At 39.3% G+C, this 14,628-nt stretch overlaps 1 long non-coding RNA gene across 3 annotated transcripts; it reads left to right on the plus strand.

Annotated features, from left to right (window-relative positions):
- The first annotated feature begins 11,811 nt into the window (after positions 1 to 11,811).
- On the plus strand, positions 11,812 to 13,096 carry LOC112713050 (uncharacterized). Of its 3 annotated transcripts, none has more exons than XR_011865986.1 (3): positions 11,812 to 11,993; positions 12,501 to 12,685; positions 12,813 to 13,096. It is a non-coding gene; the product is annotated as an uncharacterized lncRNA (long non-coding RNA). The 3 variants fall into 3 exon arrangements; XR_011865987.1 differs by having other exon boundaries at positions 11,856 to 12,132; XR_003158067.3 differs by lacking the exon at positions 11,812 to 11,993 and adding an exon at positions 12,130 to 12,315.
- The last annotated feature ends 1,532 nt before the right edge of the window (positions 13,097 to 14,628 follow it).

The raw sequence follows: 14,628 nt of genomic DNA on the forward strand, positions 1-14,628 counted from the left end.
TTGATGGTATGATGTATGAAAGATATGCATGTTGTGATATATGCTTGATGATTGGTTATGGTTGAATTGTGGGTTAAACCATGTTGATGGTGAGTATGATATTGATTGTGTACAATGATGATTTATTGGAATTGGTGTTGTTGAGAATTGGCATGAGGAAGAGTATATAATATGTCAATATATTTGAGTTTGAGCCACTTGGGTAAAGTGGGTTAAAATGATTAGATAGTGATTTTGATAAATTGTAGTAAAGTGTCAATGTGTCAGTTGAGGAGGCTTGATGTTGAAATTGATATATTTTGATTGATTTCAAAGAAAAGGGATGAAAATGGCATGTTTTGATTGATTTTGAAAAGAGTTGAATATGGCTTGTTTTGAAAATGGCATGTTGTGGTTTTGTATGAAAAACATGGTTTTTGGGCATACTTTGACGGGACATAACTTGGATTACGGATCTCTATTTTGTACCAAATCTGTTTAGAAATGAAATTGGATCCGGGATGTCCCTGCTGTTCGAAGAACGGGTGAAAAACAATTTAAAATGAGGAAGTTATGTCCGTCGGAAGATTGGGGGTTGAAACTGTGAAATCTGCAGCTTTTAACTTAGAAAATTTTTTTAGCAGAATGACCCCCTGCGCGTAGGCGCACTTGGCGCGTACGCGCCGTTCTTCTCAAAAGCGCCATCCACGCGTGCGCGTGATGTGCGCGGGCGCGCCGATGTGCTGCACCCAATGCCCAGCCATTTTACAGAGAGTTATGCCAGAACTGTGCCAGTTTTGTGCCTGGGGCACGAGAGTATCCATGCGTACGCGTGGTTGACGCGTGCGCGTCGTTTGGCTAGTTTTCAATCCATGCGTTAGCGTACATGACGCTTAGGCGTCGATGAGTTTTCGAGGCCATCCACGCGTGCGCATGGAGTGCGCGTACGCTTGGACCTATTTTCATCCCAAAGTTGATTTTTGAGTTTTAAAAGCCAAATTTCATACTTCTAAGCCTCCGATCTCACCACTTATATCTTAAATCATTATGATATGTCTAGCTATGAGAAGAAAGGCTAGTGAATGTGGTAACTTGCGAGTGAAGCAAGGGGAAAATGAATGATCAATGAGGATCAAGCATGATTATGTGAGATGCGGAGGATGGTGGTGGAAGTGTTTGTTATGCCATAGGCCGAAAGGCTGTAATTGTTAATGAAACGGCTGGTTATGGATTTAACCGTGAGCCGGATGGCTGGATTATTGCCGTGTTATGGCGGAGCCATGATTATGGCTATGTATACATGCATATATATGATGTTGAATGAATTGTGAATGTTGCACTTCCATTATCGGAGATAAGAGTTTCCCTGGGAGAAAGCAGTGGCTAGCCACCATGTGCTCCAGGTCGAGACTTGAAGCTCTTTTGACCCTATGTCGTCAGGGTGGCCGGGCACTGTGAAATTCCCGGACGAGCTTACCCCCAAAAATATTCACCAGTGATAGTGATGGATTAATATTCACCAGTGATGGTGATGGATAATTATTCACCAGTGATGGTGATGGATAAATATTCACCAGTGAGGGTGATGGATAAATATTCACCAGTGAGGGTGATGGATATGGATCATGATTATGATCAAGTTATAATGAGCATGACTCAAGTTGGGGAGACACGACAGAGGGACAGTCCAATGGTTAACTGCCAGGACTTGTCGGGTTGGCTCTATAACCAACAGATGATATCATCAGCCACTAAGGACAGGCATTCATCATATGCATACTATATGAATTATTTGAGATTGCCTATTTGACTGCATATTACTTGCTAATTGTCTAAATGCCTTACTTGTTCCTAATTGTATATTTCTTGCTTGATATAACTGTGTTTGCTATATTATACTCCTGCTGGTGGTTGGGAGGTCTGAAGGAATTGGAAAGGGAAGTATTAGTTAGACTGAAGAATCTTTAGTCAGATGCCTTTTATGGTTTAGCCTGTTTATAAGCTTTAATATTATCTGGAGGAAGTTCTAGGATTGCCTTTGGCTTTCCTCCATTATTATGTATTATATATGTGGAAGCTGTTACCATGCTGGAGACCTCTGGTTCTCACCCATGCAGATTTTATGGTTTTCAGATGCAGAACGTGAGGTTTCCCGCTGAGGCATGCTGGAGACTTCTATAATTGCGAAGATCCTTTGTTCTCGGGGCTATGTTTTGGTTTATATGTTTTGCTTAGATAATTTTATCTCCATTAAATAATACAACTGTGATGACTCCTCTTATGGGAGATTTTGGAAAATAGATTTTATGTATTTGTGTCCCTTTGGGTTTCCTTTGGGGTTTTCCTTATTTTTATCATATGTATATATTGCTATGCTCGGACCGCTTATCTTCGCAGCCGGATCTTGAGTCTTGATATTCCTATTTTTGACACTCCTTTGTATATATATAATCACGCGTTGGTTATCCTTGTTCGTTACGTTATCGATCGGAGTGTTGCGCTTTCGAGATGCGATTTTTGTTTACCCCTTTTGTTTACAAAGGCTCCTAGTTATAATCAATCATTCATACTACTATACGTACTAAATTTTTATTTTAGAGGTCGTAATACCTTGCCATCTCTGAATTATGACTTAAGCATAAGACTCTGTATGGTAGGGTGTTACATTATGGTATCAGAGCAGTTCGTTCCTATAGAGCCTGAGGGATGGACTGACTATGCTTCTGTGCATTCTCTGTGTGTGTGTTATGTGCTATTAGTATATCTACTTGATATAATTGGCATAAACATTCATGAGCATGCATTTGGGACTTTGAAGTACTAGACTTCCGATATTGAGATTGATCAACTTAATATCGATTGTTTGGTATGTATAGGAACCAGATGGCGCCTCATGGACGCGATAGAGGTAGTGCGAGAGGTCGTACGGATGCTCATGTACCGGAGAATAACCCTAATGACCCGGTGAACTTTATGACTGCGTTGGAGAACATGGCTGCTGCTATGCAAGCCACTGCTGAGGCTCTTGGTCAACAGATGAACAACCATGGTAATGATGGAGGTGGAGTTCAGGGCCCGATGACACTGGCAAACTTTTTGAAGGTTAATCCGCCTAAGTTCAAGGGAGCTACTAGTCCGACTGAGGCTGATACATGGTTTCAGGCTATAGAGCGAGCACTGCAAGCACAAGTGGTACCTGAAGGACAACGTGTCGAGTTTGCTACCTATATGCTCACAGGTGAAGCGTCGCATTGGTGGCAAGGTATCCGACGTCTTCTGCAGCAGGGTGATGACTATATCACTTGGAATGTCTTCCAAGAGGAGTTCTATAAGAAGTACTTTCCGACTTCTGCTAGGACGGCCAGGGAGCTTGAATTGTTACAGCTGAAGCAGGGTACTATGTCCATATCAGAGTATACTGACAAGTTTGAGGAGCTGTTCAGGTTCTCTCGTATGTGCCAAGGGACTCCGGTGGAATATGAGGAATGGAAGTATGTTAAGTATGAAGGAGGACTCCAGAGCGATATTTTCAGTTCAGTGGGACCAATGGAGATTAGGACTTTCTTCGAATTAGTGAACAAGTGTAGGGTTGCTGAAGAGTGTGTAAAAAGGGCAACTGCTGAGAAAGGGAGTCACAAAGGATCATTCCTACAGAACCGAGGGAAGAGCTTTGCACCTAGAGGTCCGTCTTTCAAGAGGGGAAGCTCTTTCAAGAGGCCCAACAACAACAACTCCCAAGGAAAAAGGTATGGGAAGCAACCTCAGAATGATCAAGCTTGTACTAGGTGTGGAAGTCACCATCCGGGAGCACCATGCAAGGCCGGATGGGGTTTGTGCTACAATTATGGAAAGGCGGGGCATAAAGCCGTAAATTGTCCTGAGAAGCAGAAACAAGGTGCTGGGAAAGCACAACAGGCTGGTCGGGTGTTCACCACTTCAGCTGTAGGAGCTAAGGGATCTGAGACACTCATTAGAGGTAACTGTGAAATGGCTGGTCAAACTTTAAATGCTTTATTTGATTCGGGAGCATCACATTCATTCATTGCATTTGAGAAAGCCCATGAGTTAGGACTGAAGATTGTAACTTTAGGTTATGATCTAAGAGTGTACAATGCTACCCATGAAGCCACGTTAACTAGGCTAGGATGCCCGGAAGTTTCCTTTAGGTTCAAGCAGCGTGATTTTACTCATAATTTAGTCTGCTTGCCGATGATCGGTCTTGATCTTATCTTGGGATTGGACTGGTTATCTAAGAACCATGTTCTGCTAGATTGTTCTACAAAGTCGGTGTACTTTATGCCGGAAGATACTGAAGGGCCGGTCGTGGTGAATAATTATTACTTGAATTCGATGATGGTGAACTGTTCCGGAACCGAATGTCAGGGTATCATGTTGTTAACCGCGGGCGTTTCGGGTGATGATCAAAGGTTGGAACAGATTCCGGTTGTGTGTAAGTTTCCGGAAGTGTTTCCCGATGATATTGATGAGTTTCCACCTAACCGAGAGGTTGAGTTTGCTATTGAATTGGTGCCCGGGGCGGGACCAATCTCAAGTGCTCCTTATAGGATGTCACCGTTAGAGATGAACGAGTTAAAGTCTCAGTTAGAGGATTTGTTGGAAAAGAATTTTATACGACCAAGTGTCTCTCCGTGGGGTGCTCCAGTGTTACTGGTGAAGAAGAAGGATGGGAGTATGCGGCTCTGTGTGGATTACAGGCAGCTAAACAAGGTTACAATAAAGGATAAGTACCCATTGCCGAGAATTGATGATCTCATGGATCAGTTACAAGGAGCTGGAGTTTTCTCCAAGATCGATTTGCGATCCGGTTATCACCAGATAAGGGTAAGGGGTGAGGATATCCCTAAGACCGCTTTTAGGACTCGTTATGGTCATTACGAGTACACTGTAATGTCTTTCGGGTTGACGAACGCTCCTGCAGTGTTTATGGACTACATGAATAGAGTTTTCCGTCCGTTTCTGGATAAATTCGTTGTTGTCTTTATTGATGACATACTGATTTATTCCAAGCCTGAAGAAGAGCATGCGGAACACTTGAGGACCGTGTTGCAGATTCTAAAGGAGAAGAAACTCTATGCAAACTGTCTAAGTGCAAGTTTTGGAAGAGTGAGGTGAAATTTTTGGGTCACGTGGTGAGTAAGAAGGGAATAGCCGTAGATCCAACTAAGGTGGAGGCTGTGATGGATTGGAAGCAACCAACCACCGTGACGGAGATAAGGATTTTTCTGGGTTTAGCTGGCTATTACCGAAGGTTTATCAAGGGCTTTTCACAGATAGCTTTGCCAATGACAAAGTTAACCCGCAAAGACACTCCGTTTGTTTGGACTCCTGAGTGCGAGGAGAGCTTTCAGACATTGAAGAAAAAGTTGACCACTGCACCTGTGTTAGTGTTACCTGAGCCGAACGAGCCATTTGAAGTGTATTGTGATGCCTCATTGAAGGGTCTAGGGTGCGTGCTGATGCAGCATCATAATGTGGTGGCGTATGCCTCACGACAGTTGAGACCTCATGAAGTTAGTTACCCTACGCACGATTTGGAACTCGCTGCAGTTGTGTTTGCCTTGAAGGTGTGGAGGCATTATCTCTATGGGGTTAAATTCCAAGTCTTCTCCGATCACAAGAGTTTGAAATATCTCTTTGATCAGAAAGAGCTTAATATGAGGCAGAGAAGGTGGATGGAATTGTTGAAGGACTACGACTTTGAGTTGCATTACCATCCGGGAAAGGCGAACGTAGTGGTGGATGCGTTAAGTCGGAAGTCATTATATGCGGCTTGGATGATGCTTCAAGAGGAGAAGTTGCTCAAGGGATTCGAGAGTCTGAAAATTGGTGCTCGAGAAGTATCCAGAACTATGTGTTTGAGCCGATTAGAAATCTCAAGTGACTTTAAGTCTGAACTCCTAAAGGCTCATCAGAATGATGAAGCTCTATAGAAGGTGTTGCCGACCATTGAGCAAGGAAAACAGTGGAGAGTGTCGGAAGAAAAAGATGGGTTATGGAGATTCAAGGGTAGGATCATTATGCCGGATGTTGGCACTTTGAGACAAGATATTTTAAAGGAGGCACACAAAAGCGGATTCTCCATTCACCCGGGAAGTACTAAGATGTACCATGATTTAAAGGCGATGTTTTGGTGGCCGGGTATGAAGAATGATGTGGCGGAATGTGTTTCAAAGTGCTTAACTTGTCAAAAGGTAAAGATTGAACATCAAAGACCTTCTGGGATGTTGCAACCTTTAGAGATTCCGCAATGGAAGTGGAAAAGTATTGCAATGGACTTTGTGTTAGGATTGCCAAGGACTAGGGCTGGTTTTAATGCTATCTGGGTGATTGTGGACCGACTGACGAAGTCAGCTCACTTTTTACCCATTCGGATGACTTACACCCTTGAGGAGTTAGCACGATTATACATAAAGGAGATTGTGAGACTTCATGGTGTACCTGCTACTATAATCTCTGATAGAGATCCTCGTTTCACTTCAAGGTTTTGGGGTGCATTTCAGAAAGCTTTTGGAACCCGATTAAGCTTGAGTACGGCTTACCATCCTCAAACAGATGGTCAATCTGAAAGGACGATCCAAACACTAGAGGACATGTTGAGAGCTTGTGTTTTGGACCAACCGGCGAGTTGGGATCGGTATATGCCATTAGTGGAGTTTGCATACAATAATAGTTATCATGCGAGCATCGGAATGACTCCGTATGAGGCCTTATATGGGAGGAAATGTCAATCTCCGCTATGTTGGTATGAAGCTAGAGAGAAAAGCTTGTTAGGGCCGGAAATGATAGCTGAGACTACTGAACAAGTCAAGAAAATCCGTGATAGGATGCTTACGGCGCAGAGTCGTCAAAAGAGTTACGCCGATCAGAGGCGAAAGCCCTTAGAATTTGAGGAAGGAGATCATGTTTTCCTTAAGGTTACTCCGACTACAGGAGTAGGTAGGGCGATTAAGGCAAAGAAGTTGAATCCTCGATACATTGGTCCATTTCAGATCTTGGAGAGGATTGGACCGGTGGCATATCGGATGGCTCTACCACCTCATCTTTCGAATCTACACGACGTGTTTCACGTGTCGCAGCTTCGGAAGTACACTCCTGATGCTAGCCATGTGTTAGAACCTGAGTCGGTTCAGTTAAGGGAAGATTTGGCGCTTCCAGTGGCTCCGGTCAGAATTGATGATACTAGTATCAAACGGTTGTGTGGAAAAGAGGTTTCATTAGTCAAAGTGGCATGGAGTCGAGGCGGTGTTGAGGAACACACTTGGGAACTCGAGTCGGAGATGCGAACGGATTATCCGCATTTATTCTCAGGTAATTGCATTTGAATTTTGTGGGCAAAATTCCCAATTAGGTGGGTAGAATGTAAAACCCAGTTAATTAACGGCTAATTAGCCTATAAATGAGAATTTATTCTAGAAAGCCCAAAATGTGATTTTTGTGGCTAAATATGATAGAGGAGATTGAGACAAGAATTTCGGTACCAATTTTATAGAAATCGGACAAAGATTGGACCGAACGGGTCAAACCGGGCCAACCGGACCCAAAGTGGGCCCTTGGCCCAACATAACTAGACCAAAACCCTAGTTTTCAGCATTTTCTCTCCTCACTAAACACACTCACATGCTGAAAATGGAGGCCATGGAGGGGAGAACACTCTCTCAAGTTCTTTCTCTCACTTGATCTTCAAACCACCATAACTTTTGATCTAGAGCTCCGATTGCCGCTCTGTTTGCGGCCACGCGTTCACCGCGGAGAGCTCTACAAAATCCATACAATTAATCTTGAGGTAAGCTACATTTTTCCCTTCGAAATTCCAGCATTGTTTTCGAGTTTTATGAGCAAAAATGTTGAGATTTTGGGCTCTTTGATGTTATAGGACCCAACTCTCTTGAAGGAGAAGGTTAATCTTGTCTCCTTGGACCTTGGGTGTGGTAAGATTCTCAACCCTAGTGTAATTTTGTTGTTCTATGATGTTTGGGTATTGAGATGTTGTGTATGGGTATAATGATTGTGGCTTAGGTTGTGTATGTGTGAATATTGGAGCTTGATTGGTGATATTGAAAAGCTTAAAAAGGGATTTGGTGGTGAAAAATCTGTTCTTGGAGGTGTTGAGGCCTTGAGAGCTTGTGGATAAGTGATTTGGAAGTGCTCTGGTTGAGCTTGGGAAATCGGCTAAGGTATGGTTTCGGTTTCCCGTATCTAATATGTAATGTGGTAGGAAATACTTAGGCTAGAGGCCCTAAGATAGGTATTGAATTGTTGATGTTGTTGAATTGTTGATATATATGATGTGGTCATATATGAGATGATGATTAATGATGCCTTGATGGTATGATGTATGAGAAATATGCATGTTGTGATATATGCTTGATGATTGGTTATGGTTGAATTGTGGGTTGAACCATGTTGATGGTAAGTATGATATTGATTGTGTACAATGATGATTTATTGGAATTGGTGTTGTTGAGAATTGGCATGAGGAAGAGTATATGATATGTCAATATATTTGAGTTTGAGCCACTTGGGTAAAGTGGGTTAAAATGATGAGATAGTGATTTTGATAAATTGTGGTAAAGTGTCAATGTGTGAGTTGAGGAGGCTTGATTTTGAAATTGATATATTTTGATTGATTTCAAAGAAAAGGGATGAAAATGGCATGTTTTGATTGATTTTGAAAAGAGTTGAATATGGCTTGTTTTGAAAAAGGCATGTTGTGGTTTTGTATGAAAAATATGGTTTTTGGGCATACTTTGACGGGACATAACTTGGACTACGGATCTCTGTTTTGTACCAAATCTGTTTAGAAATGAAATTGGATCCGGGATGTCCCTGCCGTTCGAAGAACGGGTGAAAAATGATTTAAAATGAGGAAGTTATGTCCGTCGGAAGATTGGGGGTTGAAACTGTGAAATCTGCAGCTTTTAACTTAGAAAATTTTTTTAGCAGAATGACCCCCCACGCGTAGGCGCACTTGGCGCGTACGCGCCGTTCTTCTCGAAAGCGCCATCCACGCGTGCGCGTGATGTGCGCAGGCGCGCCGATGTGCTGCACCCAATGCCCAGCCATTTTACAGAGAGTGATGCCAGAACTGTGCCAGTTTTGTGCCTGGGGCACGAGAGTACCCACGCGTACACGTGGTTGACGCGTGCGTGTCATTTGGCTAGTTTTCAATCCACGCGTTAGCGTGCATGACGCTTACGCGTCGATGAGTTTTCGAGGCCATCCATGCGTGCGCGTGGAGTGCGCGTACGCTTGGACCTGTTTTCATCCCAAAGTTGATTTTTGAGTTTTAAAAGCCAAATTTCATACTTCTAAGCCTCTGATCTCACCACTTATATCTTAAATCATTATGATATGCCTAGCTATGAGAAGAAAGGCTAGTGAATGTGGTAACTTGCGAGTGAAGCAAGGGGAAAATGAATGATCAATGAGGATCAAGCATGATTATGTGAGATGCGGAGGATGGTGGTGGAAGTGCTTGTTATGCCATAGGCCGAAAGGCTGTAATTGTTAATGAAACGGCTGGTTATGGATTTAACCGTGAGCCGGATGGCTGGATTATTGCCGTGTTACGGCGGAGCCATGATTATGGCTATGTATACATGCATATATATGTTGTTGAATGAATTGTGAATGTTGCACTTCCATTATCGGAGATGAGAGTTTCCTTGGGAGAAAGCAGTGGCTAGCAACCATGTGCTCCAGGTCGAGACTTGAAGCTCTTTTGACCATATGTCGTCAGAGTGGCCGGGCACTGTGAAATTCCCGGACGAGCTCACCCCCAAAAATATTCACCAGTGATGGTGATGGATAAATATTCACCAGTGATTGTGATGGATAAATATTCACCAGTGAGGGTGATGGATATGGATCATGATTATGATCAAGTTATAATGAGCATGACTCAAGTTGGGGAGACACGACAGAGGGACAGTCCAATGGTTAACTGCCAGGACTTGTCGGGTTGGCTCTATAACCGACAGATGATATCATCAGCCACTAAGGACAGGCATTCATCATATGCATACTATATGAATTGTTTGAGATTGCCTATTTAACTGCATATTACTTGCTAATTGTCTAAATGCCTTACTTGTTCCTAATTGTATATTTCTTGCTTGATATAACTGTGTTTGCTACATTATACTCCTGCTGGTGGTTGGGAGGTCTGAAGGAATTGGAAAGGGAAGTATTAGTTAGACTGAAGAATCTTTAGTCAGATGCCCTTTATGGTTTAGCCTGTTTATAAGCTTTAATATTATCTGGAGGAAGTTCTAGGATTGCCTTTGGCTTTCCTCCATTATTATGTATTATATATGTGGAAGCTGTTACCATGCTGGGGACCTCTGGTTCTCACCCATGCGGATTTTGTGGTTTTCAGATGCAGGACGTGAGGTTTCCCGCTGAGGCATGCTGGAGACTTCTATAATTGCGAAGATCCTTTGTTCTCAGGGCTATGTTTTGGTTTATATGTTTTTCTTAGATACTTTTATCTCCATTAAATAATACAACTGTGATGACTCCTCTTATGGGAGATTTTGGAGAATAGGTTTTATGTATTTGTGTCCCTTTGGGTTTCCTTTGGGGTTTTCCTTATTTTTATCATATGTATATATTGCTATGCTCGGACTGGTTATCTTCGCAGCCGGATCTTGAGTCTTGATATTCCTGTTTTTGACACTCCTTTGTATATATATAATCACGCGTTGGTTATCCTTGTTCGTTACGTTATCGATCGGAGTGTTGCGCTTTCGAGATGCGATTTTTGTTTACCCCATTTTTTTTACAAAGGCTCCTAGTTATAATCAATCATTCATACTACTATACGTACTAAATTTTTATTTTAGAGGTTGTAATACCTTGCCATCTCTGAATTATGACTTAAGCATAAGACTCTGTATGGTAGGGTGTTACACTAAAGATGCTTTCAAGTCATTCAGTATTTGCAACATATGCAATCTTGCAAAGAATTTCTATTCTTTAGATGTTTTTGAGTAAGAGAAGATTCAATTAGATTATGAGTTACAACACTATAAATTTGATGTAGTCAAAGTTTCAGATTTTCAGAATTTGTCTATTATTACTAAATTGTGTAAAAAATTGACAGAGACAAAAAAAAATTAAATATCTATTATTGAATTGATAGATTAATTCGTTTTGTTTTGATTCTTTTTGTGACAACAACAACAACTGAATGGATTTTTTAAACTATGAAAATTATTAAAACAAAGCTTCAAAACAAGATGGAAGACGAATCTTTACCAGATTATATAATTGTATATATTAAAAAAGAGATTGTTTCAAAATTCATTTTAGAGATAATAATTGATGATTTTAGTTCTACGAAACATTATCTAACAAATTTAAAAATACCAAAATATTAAAATGTGTAATTAAATATTGACTTTTATGTAATATAATTATTCTTTTGATATATACGCTATAAATTATATTTTATTAATTTTTTGTTATATTATATTTAAATTTATTTTGTATTTAATTTGGTCCCTTATAAAATTTTTAATTCTGCCACTGCTAGCAATATTTTTATTAGAATGGGCTTGTAATCATTAGCAATTGTCAATAGGCAATAGCCCAATACATATTACAGATTTTAGTTAACAAGTTTTTGCAACTCTACAACATATCTTCTTTTTATCTAACATAATATACCAAAAACACATAATATTATTTACTATTACTATTTTTTTTAAAGAAAACTTACAGAGGCCATGGCCCCTTAGGTCCCGCCATAAATCTGACACTGCTCACCGAAGAAATACCAAAAAATATCTTTTTTCATCTTCCTGATTTGTGGTGGTTGGACTTATCTTACAATTGGCTCTCTGGTAAACTTCCAATCAGTTTGTTTAATTATTGTAATCAACTGAAAATTCTATACTTGTTTGACAATAGCTTCGGTGGAAGCATACCACGTGTGATTGCAAACTTGACCCAACTCAAAGAAATCTTTCTTTGTGATAACCAATTTCAAGGTATGATATATATGGGCTTCACAAATCATATAATATCATATGCCTATTCTTTAATAGAGAGTTTTCAGCTAGTGGAATTTCTACTTGTCTTAAAGGACCGTGATTCACGATAAGTATTCATATTGTGTTATCTCTCCTGGTAGTTTATCCATACTCCATCTTCTTCGACAGCAACAATTCTTTTTATTATCTTTTTACGTCTTCTCTAAATTGGTCTTTTTCTCTAGTTTTTATTTCTTAATTTAATTTTCTTCCTTTCTCTTCTGATATGCTTTTTCTATAACCTCCCTCACTCTCCAATCCTCTTCTCTATCCTTTATCGGTACCGTAAATTCCTTTATCCCTATTCATTTATTCGTTTTCTCTTCTTTTCATTTCTATCAGTTTGGCAAATTTTAGTGTTTCAAAATTTAAATTTTGAATTAAAAGTTAATTTAAACTAAATATTCACTTCCATTATACTACAGAAGATGATTTTCTTTTTTACAATTTTTTCTTTTCTCCAAGCCCTGAAGGTCAACCACGATCCCTCCCCCTAGTTGATGAAGCGGTCATGCATCATCTGACATGTGGACGTCTCAGCTGCACGAGCTCTTCCTTGCAGTGGTGAACGCGACTGTGACGATGGTACAGGTTATGTTGATTCAGGAGGCAGCGACGACTATGGATTTCACTTGCATCTGAATTCATTGGTCGAGTCACGCATCTTCCTTCTTTTTTTTTAACAAAATCATATTCTTCAATTATTCATCTCTTTCTCTTTGGTATGTTGCTTTTAAGTTAATTTTTTCATTTTTTTTTTTGATGTGGTGGTGGTAGATACAGAGAAGAAGCAGTGAAAAAGTAGATTAGTGGAAGGAACTGAGTGACAGACAAGAGAGCACATGCAGCGAGACTAAAAAAATAAAGAACATAACAACAGTGGTCAATCGCAAATTGATGAGATTTATTTACTTCCTGTTATCGTTTTTCTTCTTTGATATGAGATTTCTAAGTAATGTAGAATAAATTATAAATTTTTCCTTTACTCATTCCTTAGTATTGTCTATGGATTCTATTCGAACTACCTACTCAATATATATTTCATATACCATGCAATTTTACACTGGCCGCAATGATTGAAAGTTTCCGTTTTCATTCAATTTTCTTGATGGACAAAATGAAAATGATTTCTAGAAGTATTTATACTTCAATCGGGGATTAATGAAATGTGAATTAATAGTGCCTTCTTACTAGTAGTCCTATTTAATACGACCACTTTGCTATTAGAATATTTATTTTTATAATTAAATCATAACATATATTGTAATTATCAGTTTATCGCCAAAATATTAATTTATTTTTTTTGCATATTGATTTTTCATGTGCATTATTATATCTAATAGCTTATGTTTTCATATTTTTATTATACAAAATTTTTTAATAATTACGTTAATCAAATAAATATTTTATGTTTTATTTATTTCTAATGACACTCAAGTAATAATTAAGCTAATTTTTTTCATAAGAGTTATACAAAAATTTAATTTTTTTTTAACACTGGTGCATGACACGGACACTACACTAGTAAAATATATCATTTTCTCTATGAACACGTCCATCTATGGGACATAAATTTTGAAAAGGAAACAAAAAGAAAAAGAGAGTAATGGGAGCAAATGAGTCGAACACCAATAAAACTCAAGTTAGTCGATGATTTGTTTGTTTAGAAATTAACTTCTCTTATATTATTTAAAGAAAGGACAAATATGTTTTTAACTTTTATTTTTGGATATTTTTGTCCTTAACTATTGAAAAATATTTTTAAATTCCTAACATCTTTAAAGGTTGGACGGATTAGTCCTTCCGTCCAAATGCCTCCGTCAGACCCAATGAAAAAGTCTGACGTGACCCCGTAATGCTTGTCACGCATATGCGTGGGTCACGCGTACGCATCGCCATGAATTCTCCACCTTGCATGCTTTTTTTCCATTTCTTTCAAGTCATTCTTGCCTTCAAAACTTTAAATCACTCAAACAAATAGATCAAGGCATCGAATGGGAGAAAAGTAAATTAAATTTAGCAATTTAATAGTCTAGAAAGCATGTTTTCAATCATTCAGCACACTTAGGAGAAATTCACAAAACCATGCTATTTTAGTGAATAAATTTGAAAAAAGTTGATAAAATCTACCAAATTCAATACAATATAAACTATAAAATTGTGGTTCATCAACTTTCTCACACTTAAACATTAGCATATCATCATACTAAACTCTTGTGGTTCATCAACTAATATGCAAAATGCGTCTACCTACTTGGTTAAAAATGAATCAATCTCCAAGAACATATATGAACAAGTATGGCTAAGATAGTATGATGATTTATGAATTTCACTAATTCAAATCTCAAAATGAAGTATAAATATACTTGCAAAAAGAAACCTCATGAAAGTAAGGAACAAGAGATTGAGCATTGAACCCTCACCGGAAGTGTTTGCACTCTAATCTTTCTAGTGTTTGAAGATCGATTCTCTCAATTCTCTACTAATCTTGCTTTCTAAGACTTGATCTTCTTCTACTAAGCAACATATATTCAATGCATGGATACACATATCAAGAGGTCTTTTCAACGGTTATAATGGGGTTAGGGCTAAA

This window comes from Arachis hypogaea, chromosome 9 (genome assembly GCF_003086295.3).
Source record: "Arachis hypogaea cultivar Tifrunner chromosome 9, arahy.Tifrunner.gnm2.J5K5, whole genome shotgun sequence".
NCBI lineage: Eukaryota > Viridiplantae > Streptophyta > Magnoliopsida > Fabales > Fabaceae > Arachis > Arachis hypogaea.